This window comes from Triticum aestivum, chromosome 7D (genome assembly GCF_018294505.1).
Source record: "Triticum aestivum cultivar Chinese Spring chromosome 7D, IWGSC CS RefSeq v2.1, whole genome shotgun sequence".
NCBI lineage: Eukaryota > Viridiplantae > Streptophyta > Magnoliopsida > Poales > Poaceae > Triticum > Triticum aestivum.
This window is the reverse complement of record NC_057814.1, coordinates 119,657,004-119,674,753: the sequence shown is the minus strand read 5'-3', so window position 1 is coordinate 119,674,753 and position 17,750 is coordinate 119,657,004.

The window sequence follows — 17,750 nt, the reverse complement described above, 5'->3', positions numbered from 1 at the left end:
CATCACATGACATCCCCAAATTTTGGTGAAAATTTTAAATGCATTTATCAAATGGTTGCAGTGCAAAAGAGGCTCCAAATTTATGAAAAATCATTTTAAAAGAATAAAGCTCAGGAAAAACAATTATGCAAATAAATCCATTGATAAAGAATTGTTTTATTGAGAGAGTATACAAGTCCAATAACATTTTTGGAAAGTTTCCACTTGAGGTAAAAACCCACAATATTAAAGAGAAGAGGGGTTCTGAAATCAAAAGATAAACCCAGAAAACAAAATTTTAATTTCCTGGCAAAAAAATTTAATTAATAAAACAAGGTCAAAATTTTGGGGTGTTACAACACTACCCCCCTTAAGAAAAATCTCGTCCTCGAGATTTGTTAAGAGCTGTTTTGAACAAACATCGCTCTTACAAAAAAAATCATCCTACTTATGCAATAAAATGTATCTACAGTGAGAGGGCAATAAGTGGTGTAAAACTATAGTGGTGTACTGGCGTTGCGTGGAAAAATCCATGGTTGGGGAAAACGAGATATTTCTACGCTGGATACAGTAAATTTAGAATAAATTCTAAATTTCTAAAATACGCTGGTCGTACCCGAGGGCACAGTGCTCCCTCTGGCTGACGGGTGGACCCGGGGCCCACTGTCAGTCTCTTCTTCTACCTCTGGCCCTCTCTTCTCTCTCTCTCTCTCTCTCGCGTGCTTTCCCGCACTTTCTCTACCGGCGACGTCTAGCGCGTAGGGCATCTAGGCCGTACTGCGGTAGTGCGTGGCGTGCTAGCTGCCGGTGCAGCGTCCACTCACCTCGCGGGCCAGTGCACTGTCGGCACTGCTCGCGGATTCGCCTCCGAACACCGGCGCTCGAGCGACGAGCGGTGCTGGTGGACTTCGCCCACCGTACACCGATCTCGAGCTATAAAATGATCGTGGTGCTCCTTCTTCTTCCTCACACCTGGCCTCGCTTCTCCCTCTCCTTCATTCTCCTCCATTTCTGTTTGCAGGAGCTCGAGACGAGGCTCTAATGGCGGAGGTGATGCCGGACTGGTACGTGGTCCTGATGTGCGGAGGTTTGGCGACGTTGCTGGGGTTCTCCATGCTCCTGTGCGCGATGATCCTTGATGATCGTCGTGATGCTGCCGCCCGAGTGTTGGCTCTCCGCGGCGGCGGTAATCACGAGGATTAGGTGCGGCATCGAGTGCTAACTGCTGTCAGTGGGCTGGAGCAACTTGCGCCCGAATGATTACTCACAAATCTCTCCTGCTGAGACTGTGGTGTGCTCGGGTGTGATCAGTTAGGTGCAAAAAGTGCACGAGGATTTGTAATTAGCGCACGAGGTCGAGTAGTTGTGGTTGTGAGTCTGCTGTTATGGTGCTGCGTGAATAAAAATCTAGGTCGTGAAGAGGTATATGCTGCAGCAACTCAGGGAAAGAAATCTCACTAAATAAAAAATAAAAAAAATTATCGCGAGTCAAAAATTAACAGCAGTAAAACTGCTCACACAATTGAAACAAAATATTTGATCCGCCGCACAAATTCAGGATACCACGCACAAGTTACAACACACAAGTAAATACTGGGATAATAAACATAGCGGTGACGTCTACAATAAAAATGGTAAATGGACATGGTCCTGAGAAAACGTCTCTGGCACTGGGGCACACTCCTCTTCTATCGGGGGAAGCGGATTGACTAGCCGATGAATGTGTCTCTCCTGGTCAGGCCTCAGTGGTCTGCCAATAGTGATCTGAGGATTTAAATCAGCGAGGCTCTGGAGATAACCCATTACCCGCTGAGTCAAACGCTCTTGAGAGATAACATACTGGGCAAGGTTGGCCAGTACTGGGTCTCTTTCGATTCGTCCACCGGGAAAAGATGCTACTTCTCCGGGTGCTGCACGACTCGGAAAATAATAATATCCTCGTTCGCTGGCATAGGGTACCGCGAATCGAAGACGAGCAAGCGCTTCGTACGCAGCAGCTTCTATGGCCATATGCGGAGTCGGCATGGATTTCCCCACGAAGGAGACTTCCGTTGGGTCTTGGTTTGGGTTTGCGGGAGGGATGTGCACCACTGCCCAATATTTCGAGGTGGATGGGGTGATCCTTGATTTGAGCAACTCGTACTGGGGTGAATGGATGGCACTCATGGTACTGCAGGTAAAGTCCCACAATATTTTAACAAAACTACACGGGGTTGCGTCTGGAGTCCTCAGATAAATACTGGGGGTCGGCATGGCAAAGAAATGGCTGTGAGTGTTGTGCACAAGGTGAGGGGTACTTGGCAAGGTCACGAGGTGGCCTTTTATATAGCATTGGGGCTGGGTTATTTTCCGTGGTGAAGGGAAACTAGTTTGTTGGTTCTGCTCTTGGGGTCGGGGTCAATGCCACAGATACACATATCTCATAAATGTGACACATTGCTGTGGGTGTCGTCGGGGGTGGTTTTGGTAGCTGCGCCCGGAATTTAAAAATGCAACTGTACGCTAACGTACTTATGCATGGCTACTATTCAAAAATAGGGGCGCACAAGCAGACATCATTTAATAATGGTGATACAGGATCACACAATTACAAGGCGTAGAAATACTAAGGCTCGGTACTACTCGAGCGACTTAGTCTACTTCGTTAATATCTAAACGGGCTTGCCTTGTGGATGTCGAGGCTTCTCCACGGGTTTCACCATCGGGATTAGCTGGATGAGGTTGAGGGGCTGCAGGGTCGGGGTAGCGATGATGACCATCCCGGGGGTTGTTGGCCACAATCCCGTTGGAGCGTGTTCCCAAAAGGCGATGAAGCGCTTCTGGGGACACCAAAGCATTTTGGTCGATGGCTGGGGCAGACCTCAAGGGCTCGATCGGGTGTCCAAACAGCACGACTGGGTTGTCGGCGTCGGGCTCATCTTCTCCTCTCGCCGGGGCTCGGCGAACCAGTTCTCCACGAGCTGCGATCAGATCAAGGGTGATCTGATCGAACAGTTCCTCTAGTGCGCTTACATAGCGCACCAGATGCAACAATGCAGGATCCGTCTCGTGATCTCCGTTGGCAACCTGGGGCGTCCTACCATACCGTCACGGCTAGGGTACTAGTAGAACGAGCGACAGTTAACTCTGGGCGACAAGTGCCGGAGTTGAACTATAGCCTCTCGAGCTGCTAGCTGGATGGCTTGTGGCTCAAAGGAAGTTGTCCTTCCAGTGAACCTGTAGGGGCGTTCTGGTGATAGACCCCTACCATAGATGTGCACAGTGGCCCAGAACTGACGGCTCTCACCGTTCATGGGTCCTTGGTACACAACATATTCAGGGGGCTCTTCTAATGCATAGGCACGGCGGGTGAGGTTTGCGAGCACGGTCACAAAACCTCCAAGGTTGGTGGCTGTGGTCTCATTGTGCACAATAGGGCCAGGCATTTTGCCTCGAGTTGTGGGAAGAGGCAGTGTTGTGCTGTGTTGAGGCTAGCGTGCCCTTTTTATAGAAAAAGGAGACGGAGCCTTCCTTCGCACGCTTGCGAATGAGACATTTTAGGTGTCGGTCACTGGCGCGTGATCGACGGGCTAGGCTGATAGGTTGGGCACCGACTGCCAAAAGCGTCGGGGCCACTGTGTGGCTATCGTACACGAGAAGCTTGGCCGGGGGTTAGGTTAAGGTCTGGTGGGTCGGTTAACCTAGGTTTATTGACCTGGCTAAGATAGGATTAGCCAATGGTCAGCCTGGCTCTGATACCAAGTTTGTCAGGACCGGTTTTCGGGATATTAATTTCTCAGAAAATGGCCCTTGTGCTTACCAGCCCCAGGATTAATGTTAGCTGATGAGGCACCAACTTGATACAAAAATTCCAAGCAACGTACATAATATGTAGTACAAGACCATTGTGGCCTATGAGTACAACAATTGGTTTCTAGTGGTTGGTGGCGGAAGCGGTTTGTGGTTCATCTGCGTCTATGGGACTCCATTTCCCGCAGGAACAGCTGACCAGGATAACTCCTATCTTCGCGAGGCTGCTATCACCGTTGCTTAGGTTCCGGGGCTGTCATCGCAACGCTCCTCTCCATGCAAGAAATCTGGCCAAGACAATAGCCAGGGACAAGCCAGTGAGTACTTTTGAATGTACTCGCAAACATTATGAACACAGGTATAATATAACAAATGATGATCATGCTCTGAAATATTTTATGATCACAACGTCAGTCACGAAATAAAAATTCATGATGCACGCAAGCAGGTTAGTCATATATAACACGAATATGCAATATGGGAGTAGAAATAGAATGCACCGATCGGGTGTCTGAAGCGACGCCTCAAAAGGATAATAAGATAAATCATGCCACAGTCGGACGTCTATGCGACACCACAAAAAGGGCTTATAAATAATTTAAATAACAGGCATGCCACAGTCGGGCGTCTGAGCGACACCACATAAAGGGCTTATAGATAATTTAAATAACAAGCATGCCACAGTCGGGCGTCTGAGCGACGCCACATAAAGGGCTTATATAAGAATAATCACAGTGAATATCCAGGCGGTAGAACCGTCCCAGGGATACTCAATAATTCAAATAATGTAAAGGGTTAATCCATAATAATAATAATCATAATCATCACAAGTCACAAGTCATGATCCAAGTTCTGGTTTAACAGTTTTTCTCCTCCGAAGACCGACACTAAGACCGACACTTGACCCATCCCAGACTGTAGTCCTTAACCATGGACACGGCTATTCGAATAGATGTATAATCTCTGCAGAGGGTGTACTCTTTACCCACGAGTAACGGATTTCTTTAGTCCATCGGGACTAATTCCGTCTACGGTCTTTTAATTGAAAACCCGCCTGACCCGCACACACCAGCTTAACTTACCGGTGTCTGGAATCACCCACGACACCTGTCAAGCAAAACTCTAAGTGGGAGGCTACAACCTCGATTAGCATGGGATCACAAAATTTATAACGCGCACAACTAGGGAAGCCACTCCCATCGGCTACAACCGGAAACACCCATGCCCCCTGACCGGATGACTGGCTTTAATCAATGGCCATGGAACCCTCATCACGGCCTCTCTGTACGGTGTGTGCTAGAAAGGGGTTGACAACTTACTGAATAGTACCCTACCTATGGCAGGGACCAGTGGTAGTACGAAACAAGTATGGGAGGTTACTGGAACAAGACTCGATCTACGGCCGACTCAGGAGGTTTATGTATTCCCTGCATGGTTAGCATAGCAATGTTCTTCATAGTTTCCCGACAGGGTCACCCCCCCTCATGCCCCATCATGCCTTACTGCACAATCTCGCCACAACGAGACGTCAGTCACGGGGTTGTGTTCACCAGAACATAACCTTCTTTCGGACTCCCTCCGAACTGTCATCAAGCACATGTGGCATGAGAAGTAGCTACTGTCACCAATGTCACATACATAACAGAAAAGATTTTCACCATGTGCTTATATGCATGAGTATGATTTCACATAAAATAACACCATTCCACATTAGCGTAAATGATGGAGTTCTAGAATATTCTAGCAAAACAGCACCCAACTTGTATCATATCTGAGTTCAAGATGCTTGCCTTCAAGTTGTGGAGAGGCAGGGTGCATGCCAAAACTTTTGAAAGTTTTCTCCTCTCTCCAAAAATCCTATTTTGAAAATATCCAAATTAACACATAGTTTCAAAACAGAACAAAAAGTTGTTTGGAAAATTTTCAAATAAATATGAAAATAAACTAGATAGAATTTGAGAAAGGTAGGAAAAAGAATCAACTCATTTGGAGCTATATTTAAAAAGTTATAGCCAGTCAAAGTTTGGTCGAAATTCTGTTTTTTAAATAAAACAGAAAAACGTTTTGAAATAAATACACGTCGAAGACGTACTCTGGGATTACGCCTCCACTTACGCCAGCGTGGACCGGCGCGGGGTCACTGATAGTGGGTCCAGGGGGCCCACTGGTCAGGTTTGACCAGTCGTCCCCGCCTCCTTCCTCCTCTGGCCGAACAGAGGCGGGGCTCCGGCGATCGCCGTCGACGAACGGCGGCTCCCCGCGGGATACTGAGGGCGGGGATGGATCCGCTGGTCCAGGGCGGTCCTCCCAGTGGTCGCTAGGTTCGCGGGGGTGGAGGGAGTCGCCGGCGGCGAGCTTCGCGGCGGAGGTGGCTTCGGGAGGTTTTGGGGATTCACGCTACGGTGGCTCCCCGTCGAAGCTGAGGGTTTGGGCGGCTCCGCAAGATCGAGGGGAAGAGGACGGTGGCCCTGGATGGGCTGGGGAGGCCTTGTTTGCGACGCAATGGACCGGAGGGCGGCGGCGGCCGAACTGGCCGGAGACGGGGAAGAAGGCTCCCCGCCGTCGCTTGCTGGCCGTGGGGCGCGCTAGGGGGATGGCACGAGGTTGCCTGAGGGTCTGGACGGGTTCGGGGGTCTCCATTTATAGTGCAACTACGTCGGCTCCGCGGCCGTGGATAAGGACGCCGGCGAACCGCCATTCTGTAGCCTGCAGAACGACGTGGCGGCGACGGGCGCTAGTGGACGAGCTCGCGGATAAGCTCGGGCTGTTCAGGGGCGAGCTGGCGTGCTGGAGTGGCTCGGGCGGCGCCGTCCAGGGCAGGAGCCCACTATGGCCGGCCGCCAGCCGCCGTGGCCGACTTGACGGCGGCGCTGTGGGGCTCCAGGGGCGGCTCCGCGGCGAGGGAAGAGGCGGGCGTGTTGGCTGCGGGTGGGGAAGGGCCAGAACGAGCGCGAGGCGACGGCAGAGGGACGCGACGACTCGGTGCGCGCGCGTGCAAAACGTGCGCTCTGGGCGCGCCCAGTGCACGCTCGCGAGGTGTTTGGCAAAATGCCAACGCTTGCCAGGAAGCTTGGGTGGGGCTGGGGATTAGCAGGTCTAGGTTAGAGTCATCTAGGAGCTTAGTGGACAAGCTGGTTAGGCCACTAGTGCAACTTCATAATGCAAGTCCATAAGCATGCCAAAACTGGCCATGCTCCTAACCTGTTCGATGAAATGCCAAGTGCATCTAGGTATCTCTTGGGGTGGCCAAAAACTCCAGACCAGTGTCTCTTTAGATGTAGGTGGAGGTGGCAAGGTTAGTTTGGCAAAACTAGAAACTAGTTAGTGCAAGTTTTTGAGAAAACCAATTCTGGACAGAAACTAAAGGCTGTAATTGCATGAACCAAAAATACTCCAATGGGTCCACTCTCCTGGACTTAAGGGTTTTGTAGGGAGGACTACAAGCAGGAAAAAGCTCATGGGCACTAGAGCAAAATAAAATAGGGTTGCAGTAGAAAAAGCCAAACTGGACCAGAGAGCAAAAGAGGATGATTTGCTCAAATTTTTCAAAGAACACTCATGGTTTTTTGCATGAAGTTGAATTATATGCATCTACTGACATCTCCAAACACTTGGAAGAATTTTTAAAGAAATATTTAAATAGGTTGTAGTGCAAAAATACCTATTGGACCAGATTTGAAAATTTGGTGTAGAGCTCAAAATCTCCAATGACCAAAAGATATTTTTGCATAAAAGTGATGTGGAAACATCACATGACATCCCCAAATTTTGGTGAAAATTTTAAATGCATTTATCAAATGGTTGCAGTGCAAAAGAGGCTCCAAATTTATGAAAAATTATTTTAAAAGAATAAAGCTCAGGAAAAACAATTATGCAAATAAATCCACTGATAAAGAATTGTTTTATTGAGAGAGTATACAAGTCCAATAACATTTTTGGAAAGTTTCCACTTGAGGTAAAAACCCACAATATTAAAGAGAAGAGGGGTCCTGAAATCAAAAGATAAACCCAGAAAACAAAATTTTAATTTCCTGGCAAAAACTTTTAATTAATAAAACAAGGTCAAAATTTTGGGGTGTTACACAACATCGTCATCGTGTTCATGGGGAGCCAACCGGCTGGGTCAGAACGGAATGCGTCGTCGTGTTCATCGGGAGGGCTTGGACGGAACAGCTGATGGAAACGAGGCCTGGCGTACCGCAGAACGGAGGAAACGACCTTGTGTTCGACCGGCCACGTTTGAAAAGGGATCCTGTTCATCAGGAGGGGTCTGGCGCACCGCAAAACGGAGGAAACGGACCTCCTACGGTCGAAACGGGGGTCCTGTTGATCGGGAGGGGTGTGGCGTACCGCAAAACGGAGGAAACGGACTTGTGTTGGAGCGCTACGGTCGAAACGGGGGTCCTGTTCATCGGGAGGGGTGTGGCGTACCGTAAAACGGGACTCCACGGGACACTGTTCATCTCCACCGTCGACCCCCTCCCGCCTCCACGGGCTACTGTTCATCCACCGTCGACCTCCTCCAGCCTCCACCTGCGACTGTTCATCCACGGGCTCCTGTTCATCCAGCCTTCACCACGCGCTACTCCACCGGCTACTATTCAACCAGCCCTCTCCACGGGCTCCTGTTCAACCACCCCTCCACGGGCTACTGTTCATCCAGCCCTCCACCGGCTACTGTTCATTCTTCCCTCCACAGGGTGGTCCTGTTCATCCTGCCCTCCACGGGGTCCTATTCATCCAGCCCCAACCGGCTCGATCGATCGGGGTCCTGTTCATCCAGAGGCAACACCACGGGGTCCTGTTCATCCACCCCCACCGGGAACTGTTCATCCAAACCCCCCCAGCAACGCTCACTGTTCATCCAGAGGCAGCATCGATCGACTTCAATTAGCAGCAGTATCGAAGGAATTGCTCGATCGGGTTCAGTTAACAGCCATCGATCGATCGCTCGGGTTCAGTAACGTGTAGCCTGCAGTGCAATCACTCGGGTTCAGTTAGAGCCCAACGCCTCGCTCGGGTTCAGTTAGAGCCAACGCCTCGCACACACGCGCGTACGTGTACGAGAGAAACGCGCATCGCTCGGCCCCCGACCTCCCACCGTAACCGGGAACTCCCCGAAATTTTCCTCGCCCTCGCTTCTACCACGGTTTTTTCCGTCATGGACAGCCCAAAGAATGTCATGCAGCTGCGTCTCCGGCCTGCCCAGGACGAAAAGCCCATTTTCTGTCATGATTTTTTTGTTGGGGATCGTTGCAGAAATATAAAATTTTCTATGCATCACCAAGATCCATCTATGGAGTTTACTAGCAATGAGAGGGAAGGAGTGCATCTACATACCCTTGTAGATCGCGAGCGGAAGCGTTCAAGTGAACGGGGTTGATGGAGTCGTACTCGTCGTGATCCAAATCACCGATGACCGAGCGCCGAACGGACGGCACCTCCGCGTTCAACACACGTACGGAGCAGCGACGTCTCCTCCTTCTTGATCCAGCAAGGGGGAAGGAGAGGTTGATGGAGATCCAGCAGCACGACGGTGTGGTGGTGGAAGTAGCGGGGATCCCGGCAGGGCTTCGCCAAGCGCAGACGGGAGGGAGAGGTGTCACGGGAGGGAGAGGGAGGCGCCAGGGGCTAGGGTACTGCTGCCCTCCCCCCCCCCCCACTATATATAGGCCCCCTGGGAGGTGCCGGCCCTGGGGATCCCATCTACATGGAGGGGCGGCGGCCAAGGGGGGAAACTTGCCCCCAAGCCAGGTGGGGCGCCCCCCACCCCCAGGATTTCCAACCCTAGGCGCAGGGGGAGGCCCATGGGGGGCGCACCAGCCCACCAGGGGCTGGTTCCCCTCCCACTTCAGCCCATGGGGCCCTCCGGGATAGGTGGCCCCACCCGGTGGACCCCCGGGACCCTTCCGGTGGTCCCGGTACAATACCGATAACCCCCGAAACTTTCCCGGTGGCCGAAACTGGACTTCCTACATATAATTCTTCACCTCCGGACCATTCCGGAACTCCTCGTGACGTCCGGGATCTCATCCGGGACTCCGAACAACTTTCGTGTTTCTGCATACTAATATCTCTACAACCCTAGCGTCACCGAACCTTAAGTGTGTAGACCCTACGGGTTCGGGAGACATGCAGACATGACCGAGACGACTCTCCGGTCAATAACCAACAGCGGGATCTGGATACCCATGTTGGCTCCCACATGTTCCACGATGATCTCATCGGATGAACCACGATGTCGAGGATTCAATCAATCCCGTATACAATTCCCTTTGTCAATCGGTATGTTACTTGCCCAAGATTCGATCGTCGGCATCCCAATACCTTGTTCAATCTCTTTACCGGCAAGTCTCTTTACTCGTACCGTAATGCATGATCCCATGGCTAACTCCTTAGTCACATTGAGCTCATTATGATGATGCATTACCGAGTGGGCCCAGAGATACCTCTCCGTCATACGGAGTGACAAATCCCAGTCTCGATCCGTGTCAACCCAACAGACACTTTCAGAGATACCTGTAGTGTACCTTTATAGTCACCCAGTTACGTTGTGACGTTTGGTACACCCAAAGCACTCCTACGGCATCCGGGAGTTACACGATCTCATGGTCTAAGGAAAAGATACTTGACATTGGAAAAGCTCTAGCAAACGAACTACACGATCTTTGTGCTATGCTTAGGATTGGGTCTTGTCCATCACATCATTCTCCTAATGATGTGATCCCGTTATCAATGACATCCAATGTCCATAGTCAGGAAACCATGACTATCAGTTGATCAACGAGCTAGTCAACTAGAGGCTCACTAGGGACATGTTGTGGTCTATGTATTCACACATGTATTACGATTTCCGGATAACACAATTATAGCATGAACAATAGACAATTATCATGAACAAGAAAATATAATAATAACCATTTTATTATTGCCTCTAGAGCATATTTCCAACATTTTTGTCATAGAAGTAGGAGCCCACCACATCTATGATGATACCGGGTTTTGTCACAATTATCGTCATAGAAGTGTCATATGTATGACAGAAAAAAAATTCGTTCGGCCCAAAATGTCACGGATGTGTCTTTTTTTTTGTAGTGAGAGTATAGAAAGCGTAAACACAGGATAACACAGGATGAAGACAAACAAACTGAAGAAATTGAACTGAGGAAATTGAGAAAGTCTTCAGTCAAAGTCTTCAAACAGATATGAACAAGCACGCAACAACTGTAATGAGGAAATGAAAGAGTTGAGGAAATATAACCAATAGGCTTGGTGAAGACAAAGATTTGGTAGACCAGTTCCAACTGTTGTGACAGTTGTACGTCTGGTTGGAGTGGCTAGGTATTTAAACCTGAGGACACAGTCCTCACCGTATTCTCCTTGAGCTAAGGTCACACAGACCTCGCTCAATCACTCGTGGTAAGTCTTCAGGTGACTTCCAAACCTTCACAAACTCGGTCACTCGGGGATCCACAATTTCCTCTTGGATGCTCTAGACCATGACGCCTAATCGTCTGGAAGATGCACAGTCTTCAAAGGTAACAAGCGTCAGATCCACGCAGGATCAATCTCTTCAGTGATGCTCAATCACTTTGGGTTTGTAGGTGTTTGGGTTTGGGTTTCCTCACTTGATGATTTTCGCTCAAAGTCCTTGGAGGATGGGATGCTCTCAAATGACAAGTGTCAGTTTCTCTCGGAGCAGCGAACCAGCTAGTGGTTGTAGGGGGCGGCTATTTATAGCCTAGGGAGCAGCCCGACATGATAAGACATAAATGCCCTTCAATGATATGACCGTTAGGTGGGTAGATATTTTGGGACAGCTGGGCATAGCACAGCAATGGTCGAAAATTTGAGTATCAAATTCCTCAGGGCTATCACGTTCCTCACTGTGTAGGCAATCCGCACTGGTGAATTCCTAACTCCTCAGTCAAAACAAATTCCTCAAAGACCAGAAGAACTTCGTCTCTGTCACTGAAGAACATGACTGAACTGTATGAGATTTCCAATGGCTTCACTCGAAGGGATTGGTAGGTGTAGGATTTTGAGTTGAGCATTGCTTGGAAATTTTTTCTTAGTATTTCCTCGACCCCCTTTAACAGTACGATGTTTCCTATGACTCAAGAAAGAGAAAATGAAACTACGAAAACAAAAGTCTTCACGCTTCATGTTCCTCGTATGAATACCAAGTTTTCAAGGTCACACCAATTTCTTCACTTTCAAAGTCTTCAGAAAGTCTTCAGAAAACCAAAATCTTCAGTTGAAGATATTCATTTTTAGGGGTCGACTTTCTCTGTAAATATCAAACTCCTCATAGACTTATAGATCTGTGTACACTCACAAACACATTAGTCCCTTAACTTATAAATCTTCAATACAGCAAAATCACTAAGGGGCACTAGATGCACTTACACCAACAGTGGTGGAGAAGACCCAAAGCAACAAGAGTAGTGTAGGAGTAGTAGTAGCAGTCGGACCGATCATGTGGAGAAGACCCAAAGTCAATAAGTGATCACACGATCAATAGTGAATTAGTGATACCATGCATTTTGGTACTAGTAGTTTGAACGTCTGTCCTTTGTAACTTTATTTGAATAAGTTATGTAATATAATGGTGGTTTGAACCTGCTATATTTCTATTGTACACTTTGAGGGATATCAACGACTTGCATAAGATACCATGCAGTGGTATGCTGAGTCACATCACGAAACCAAGAAACTAAGGGTTTTTCTCTCACATAACGTTTAAATGGGAGTACTTTTAGATACAACTCTAAAAATATGATCACATCATAGAAATTGTATCTAAACGCACATTATATGATATGGCTTCAGATATAGGTCATTGGAAATGCCTAAGAGATGAGAGCCAGCTACTAGCTCTATCTTTCCGCCACATAACCTATAGCCAATCTAAAAGCCCATCCATATAATTTGATGGCTCTACATACCATGTCATTAATGCTTTTTACCCATGAGTCTGGCAGTGTGAATAGTAAAATCAAATAAAGTAGCAAACCAATTTTTTTTAAATCAGATTTATTTCGGCATGAAGGTGGTGCTTCTTGAGTACCTGGTCTCGAGCTTACCCGGGTGGATCTGACAATGGGATGATTTCACATCATTACCTTATTGAAGGCATTGCTCGGATATGCTCGTACTCGTTCTTCGGGATGAAAACCTAGTACCTGTCCTCTAGTGGTTTGATCATGTGATGACGGTGCTTGAGCATCGTTCCCTTCATAAAGGCATTGTTGTTGAAGAACATCATTATCCTTGTGATGTCAAGAAATGGTTGATGCAGCTATGGTCATTGTTGTAGTTTGTCGACCGCCTTTCATCGCTTTGAAGATTTTTTTTGCTTTTCCTCGCTTAGAGCATCTCTAGCCGAAGCCCAAAAATTTAACTCCTCAAACACCTCCTTAAATCTTATCTCCTTAAATTTAAGGAGTTAAAAAACCGCAAACCTAACCAAACTCTCAAACTTAGATGCTCAAACGAAGCCCACATGGAAGCCTCTCTCCCTCATCTTCTTCCTTCTTCTCTCTTCCTTCTTTCACATGGCCAACTAAGGCTTTTCGGCATTAGATGATTTACATGAGCTACCTAGTACCTAGCATAGATGCTCTACAAAAGTACAGAGCCTCATCGTGCGTGACGTAAGCATGCGGCGAAGTAATCGACAAAGTAGGTTAAAACTCGTCCTCCACAGTTGGCCATGGCTTGGGCGCTTCCTCGTGTGAATGGGTTCTTCCCCTCATCCTTCTCCTAGTGGCACGATGGCATCGTCCGGAACGCAAGGATTCATCGGAACCTGCGATGGCGACTCACAACCACTCTTTCTATACGTTTCTTCCTACACCCGCATATGGAACGCGGTGAGATGTTGGCTGGATGCGCCTGAGCTGGACACTGCCGCTTGGACAGGGATCCCAACGGTCCAGGAGTGGTGGGCTACGACTGTGCTCGAGCGTGGGCACCGGAGAAAAGCCATATCCTCACTTATATCGCTTGTATCCTCGGAGGTTTGGAAAGAGAGAAATGTGTTGGTGTTCCAGAAGAAATCTTCTATGCCAACAACTGTGTTCGCGGGCATCAAAGTAGAGGCCAAAAATTGGGGCTTGGCCGGGGCTAAACATTTGGGATCATTGATGGCGCGAGAGTAGCTCTATTTTCTTTCATTTGTGGAGGAGTAATGACCCTCTTGAGACCTGATTACTCTCTTCTTTATTAATGAGATGAGGAAAAGCTTTTGCCTCCGTTTCAAAAAAAAACAGAAGCAACAGGACACGTAGACGAATCTTAAAAGCATACATAGACTAGAAAGCTTGTCACTCCATCAAGATCACAAACATTTTGGTGATATAGCGATCAAAGATCGTCCAGTTAGACCAAATACTAATAACTTATACTCATGCTGCGAAGCTAGTCAATATCCAACTTTGTTTCTCTATGATTAGAGATGTTGACGCTGTTGCTCCTGCTGGCTCCCTGGGGATTGTTCTCCTTGTGGGTATACTTGTTTGCCCAAGTGAACCAAACTACCCATAATCATATAACCAAGACACCATCTCCCCGCCGTACGCACGTAATTGCTGAAGGTTGTTGCTCGATGACACGATCGCCTGCATAAGAGAGAGAGAGAGAGAGAGAGAGAGAGAGAGAGGTGCGAGTTTACCAGTGAGGATCATTTGGTGTAGGCTTGACTTGATGAGAAAGATACTCAAGCAGCTGACCGTTTTCTAAGCCTGTCGACCCACCAACAACATAGTTACGTTCACAGTGAGCGATCAGATCATACAGCTCCTCTTTCCTCGTTTTGATTTTCGCCACGAGACTCGCAGCATCTTTCGTCTCATCAGCGGTCAGCGGCTGCAGCAGGTGTTGCAAAATTACATCATGAGTCATAAGAATCCGTGGTTTCCTTGATATACAAAAAAAGTGAAGGCCGGGGAAGCTGGTTTGCTACTCCTTTTGAGTGGCTAGCGTACCCTGGTGCGCACCATCCTTGCGCGCCGAACCGCCGGCTGAAGCGCGCGACCAGCGAGCCTCCTCGCCGCGTTGCTTATTAGCGTGGCCGCCATCACCGGTTTCGCTCCCTTCCGATCCTCGCCTCACCGATCGACTTCTCTTTCCTGGGATCCTCGCCTCGCCTCGCATCCTGTCCGTATTTATGGATTCGGTGTGCTGATTTCCGAGTCAGCGAAGACCACCTCCTCCGTTTCCTTCTGTACTCCTACTCTCCGGTTTCTATCTGCTTCCGCTTCCGAATTCCTTTCATATTTCCTTCAGGTTTTATGTAGAACAGAAAATCCTTTTTTTTTTGAGACGTAGAAAATCCTTTCCAGTTCTAGTGAGCTAGGTTAGCAGGCCTAGCCCATATGCTTCTGATGTCTCGAGGAAAAATGCCCCAATCCCACTAAGCCCAGTTTTTTGTGCCTAGTTTATTTTCGCTCACAAAACCAAAAAAATAATCTTAAAAACAACTTAAATAAATGCCGACACATGATGGCAGAGCATCTCCAACAAATCCCGATAAAAACCCACCCTATAAATGGTTATATAGGGTGTCAATTTAGGGGAGGTTTGCAAGTGAGGTGCTTTAGCAGTCCCTTATACATCTTCCTTGATAATATGCCTTTTTCATTTCCTCTGTAAACTAGCATACAATGACATGTGCATGTCTATTCTAGCAACATAATAATCTAAATAATATTATTTCGACAAACATATTTGAACATAATTTCGAAACCATGGTTTATGAAATTAGATTCAAAATTCAAATTCAAATTGAAAACTAAAAAATCTGGTAAATTATTCAAAGTAGACATAACAAATGGTCCGGTTCGTAAGGCCCTTTAGTGGCGGTTCTGGTGGGGACTAAAGGTCCCCCCCCCCAATTTAGTTCCGGTTCAGCACGAATCGTCACTAAAGGGCCACGACGTGGCGCGAGCCAGTGCCGGGGGCGGGGAGACCATTAGTACCGGTTGGTGTTCTTTTTCCTTTAATTTTGTGTTTTCCATTTAATTCTTTTTCATTTGCTGATATTTTACAATACTACATATTGTAGACGTTATGCATATATATAAGTAAAATTTCTCGTGTGTGTGTATATATATATATATATCATCAAATGTCTCGCACCACCATTCACCCATACACATGTATACATATATACAATTTGGTATATACAATTTCTCCTACATTGAGGCATTACTACGGTAGCGGGTAATGGTATTCTCCTTTGGGATCTATGACCTGGTCGAGCAAAAATCCCTCTATTTCCTCTTGAATTGCCCGTACGTGATCCGTTGGTAGGAGCTTTTCCCGCATCTCATCGAACTTTTAAGAAGGAGATCAATATGTATATGTATTAGTCGTTGTGTGATTAGATATATATAATGGTGTAAAAATTGTGAATAGTGTTCTGCCAAACGTACCCATAGATGTCTATCAAATATGCTCCTTTCGGACGCCATCATGCGAATGTTCTCGCAAACGTAGTATGCACATAAATCAGTCCCCGGTGCCTGCCTCATGGCCTTTACGAGAATAGAATTCAATCAGGTAATAATTAATCAAGCATGATACTTAATGGCATTGAAACTAGAATTAAAGAGATTGTAGCTAGTTAGTACTATAATTAATTACTTACCTTAGGTCGAAACCAATGCAGCTTTGGTTTCCATTCGGATGGAACCGTTTTGATGAACTTTTGTCAAGCCCTGCCCGCCGGCAAAGAAAATGAATAAATGAATAATTAATTAGTTGATATCAGGAAATGACGAACTAAAGAGGCCGACATACAGTTCAATAATGATTGAAATTACCTGTCAACTATCCCCTTCACGATTGAGTAGTCAATAGGTTCTTTAAGTAATGAGTTCAGTACTTCAACTGTTCCTTCTTCAACTTTAATGATTAACAAGATCCAGTGGTAACTGCATGCGTTTGCATGTATAAATTAAGCGGGCATGTGCATAACACTCATCAACTACCCTAAACCCTATACACTTATTAACATCTAGCTAGTAAGCAAAAAACGAATTTATAGTAGAAGACAGTGTGACTCACTGAAAGTTGTAAGGAAGTAGTATATCTGGATTGCTATTGAGGCGCTTCAAGAACTCTAGCATGTTTTTCTCTACTTTTGCTTTATACCATGCATATGACCATGTCTCTTCATTAATGGTATTTGGGTCAATGAACCCAATGCTATAGCGTCCAGCTTTTTTCATTTCATACATCTTCATCCTGCATAATACCACAGAAAATAATATAGTGAGGATAATTACAGGTAATGATCAACGAGAGCACTACACAGCTAGCTTGAGACTTAAATTATAGAAAGAAATCACTTACAGACAATAGCAGCTGACGATAGATTTGTCGAGTGCGTCTTGATTGAATAACTGAAACAGTTATGTATACTCAACAGACAGAGCTAGCTGATGGAAGTAATGATCTTCGTTGAATTTCACCATGAGGGACTCTCGATTGGTAGTCTTGGTAATTTCCATGTACCATTGATGCAATTCATACATTCTCGTTGAGAGCTTCTTGACCTCCTCAGGCTTGACCAGAGGTTCGCCGCGAACATATCCCGTTTTATGTCCTCCTCTCTAAGCGTATCCATGGGCTCGATCTCTAGGAGTTGTCCAATAGTGATACCGAGCTCTTTTGCCTGCCTTATATGGTCGTCGATTATTACCGGCTGATCGGCGTCGGTACTCGCATTTGTTGGTACAATGAGCGGGGGGGATCAATTGCACCACCTGTTCACCCAGCTGGGGAACGGTTTTCCCGCTTTTTTTGGCAGCTGCTTGGCTCGAGCTCGAGCTCGACTCCTTCTGTAGTCGTGCTCGATGTGCCTTTCTGATTTGGCGCTCATAGTCTGAGTCAACAGGCTTGGGAGCTGGTTTTTTAGCCATACGAATAAAGTGGTCAACGATTTCCTCGGGCACTTTCTCCTTTGGCGGCGGTGG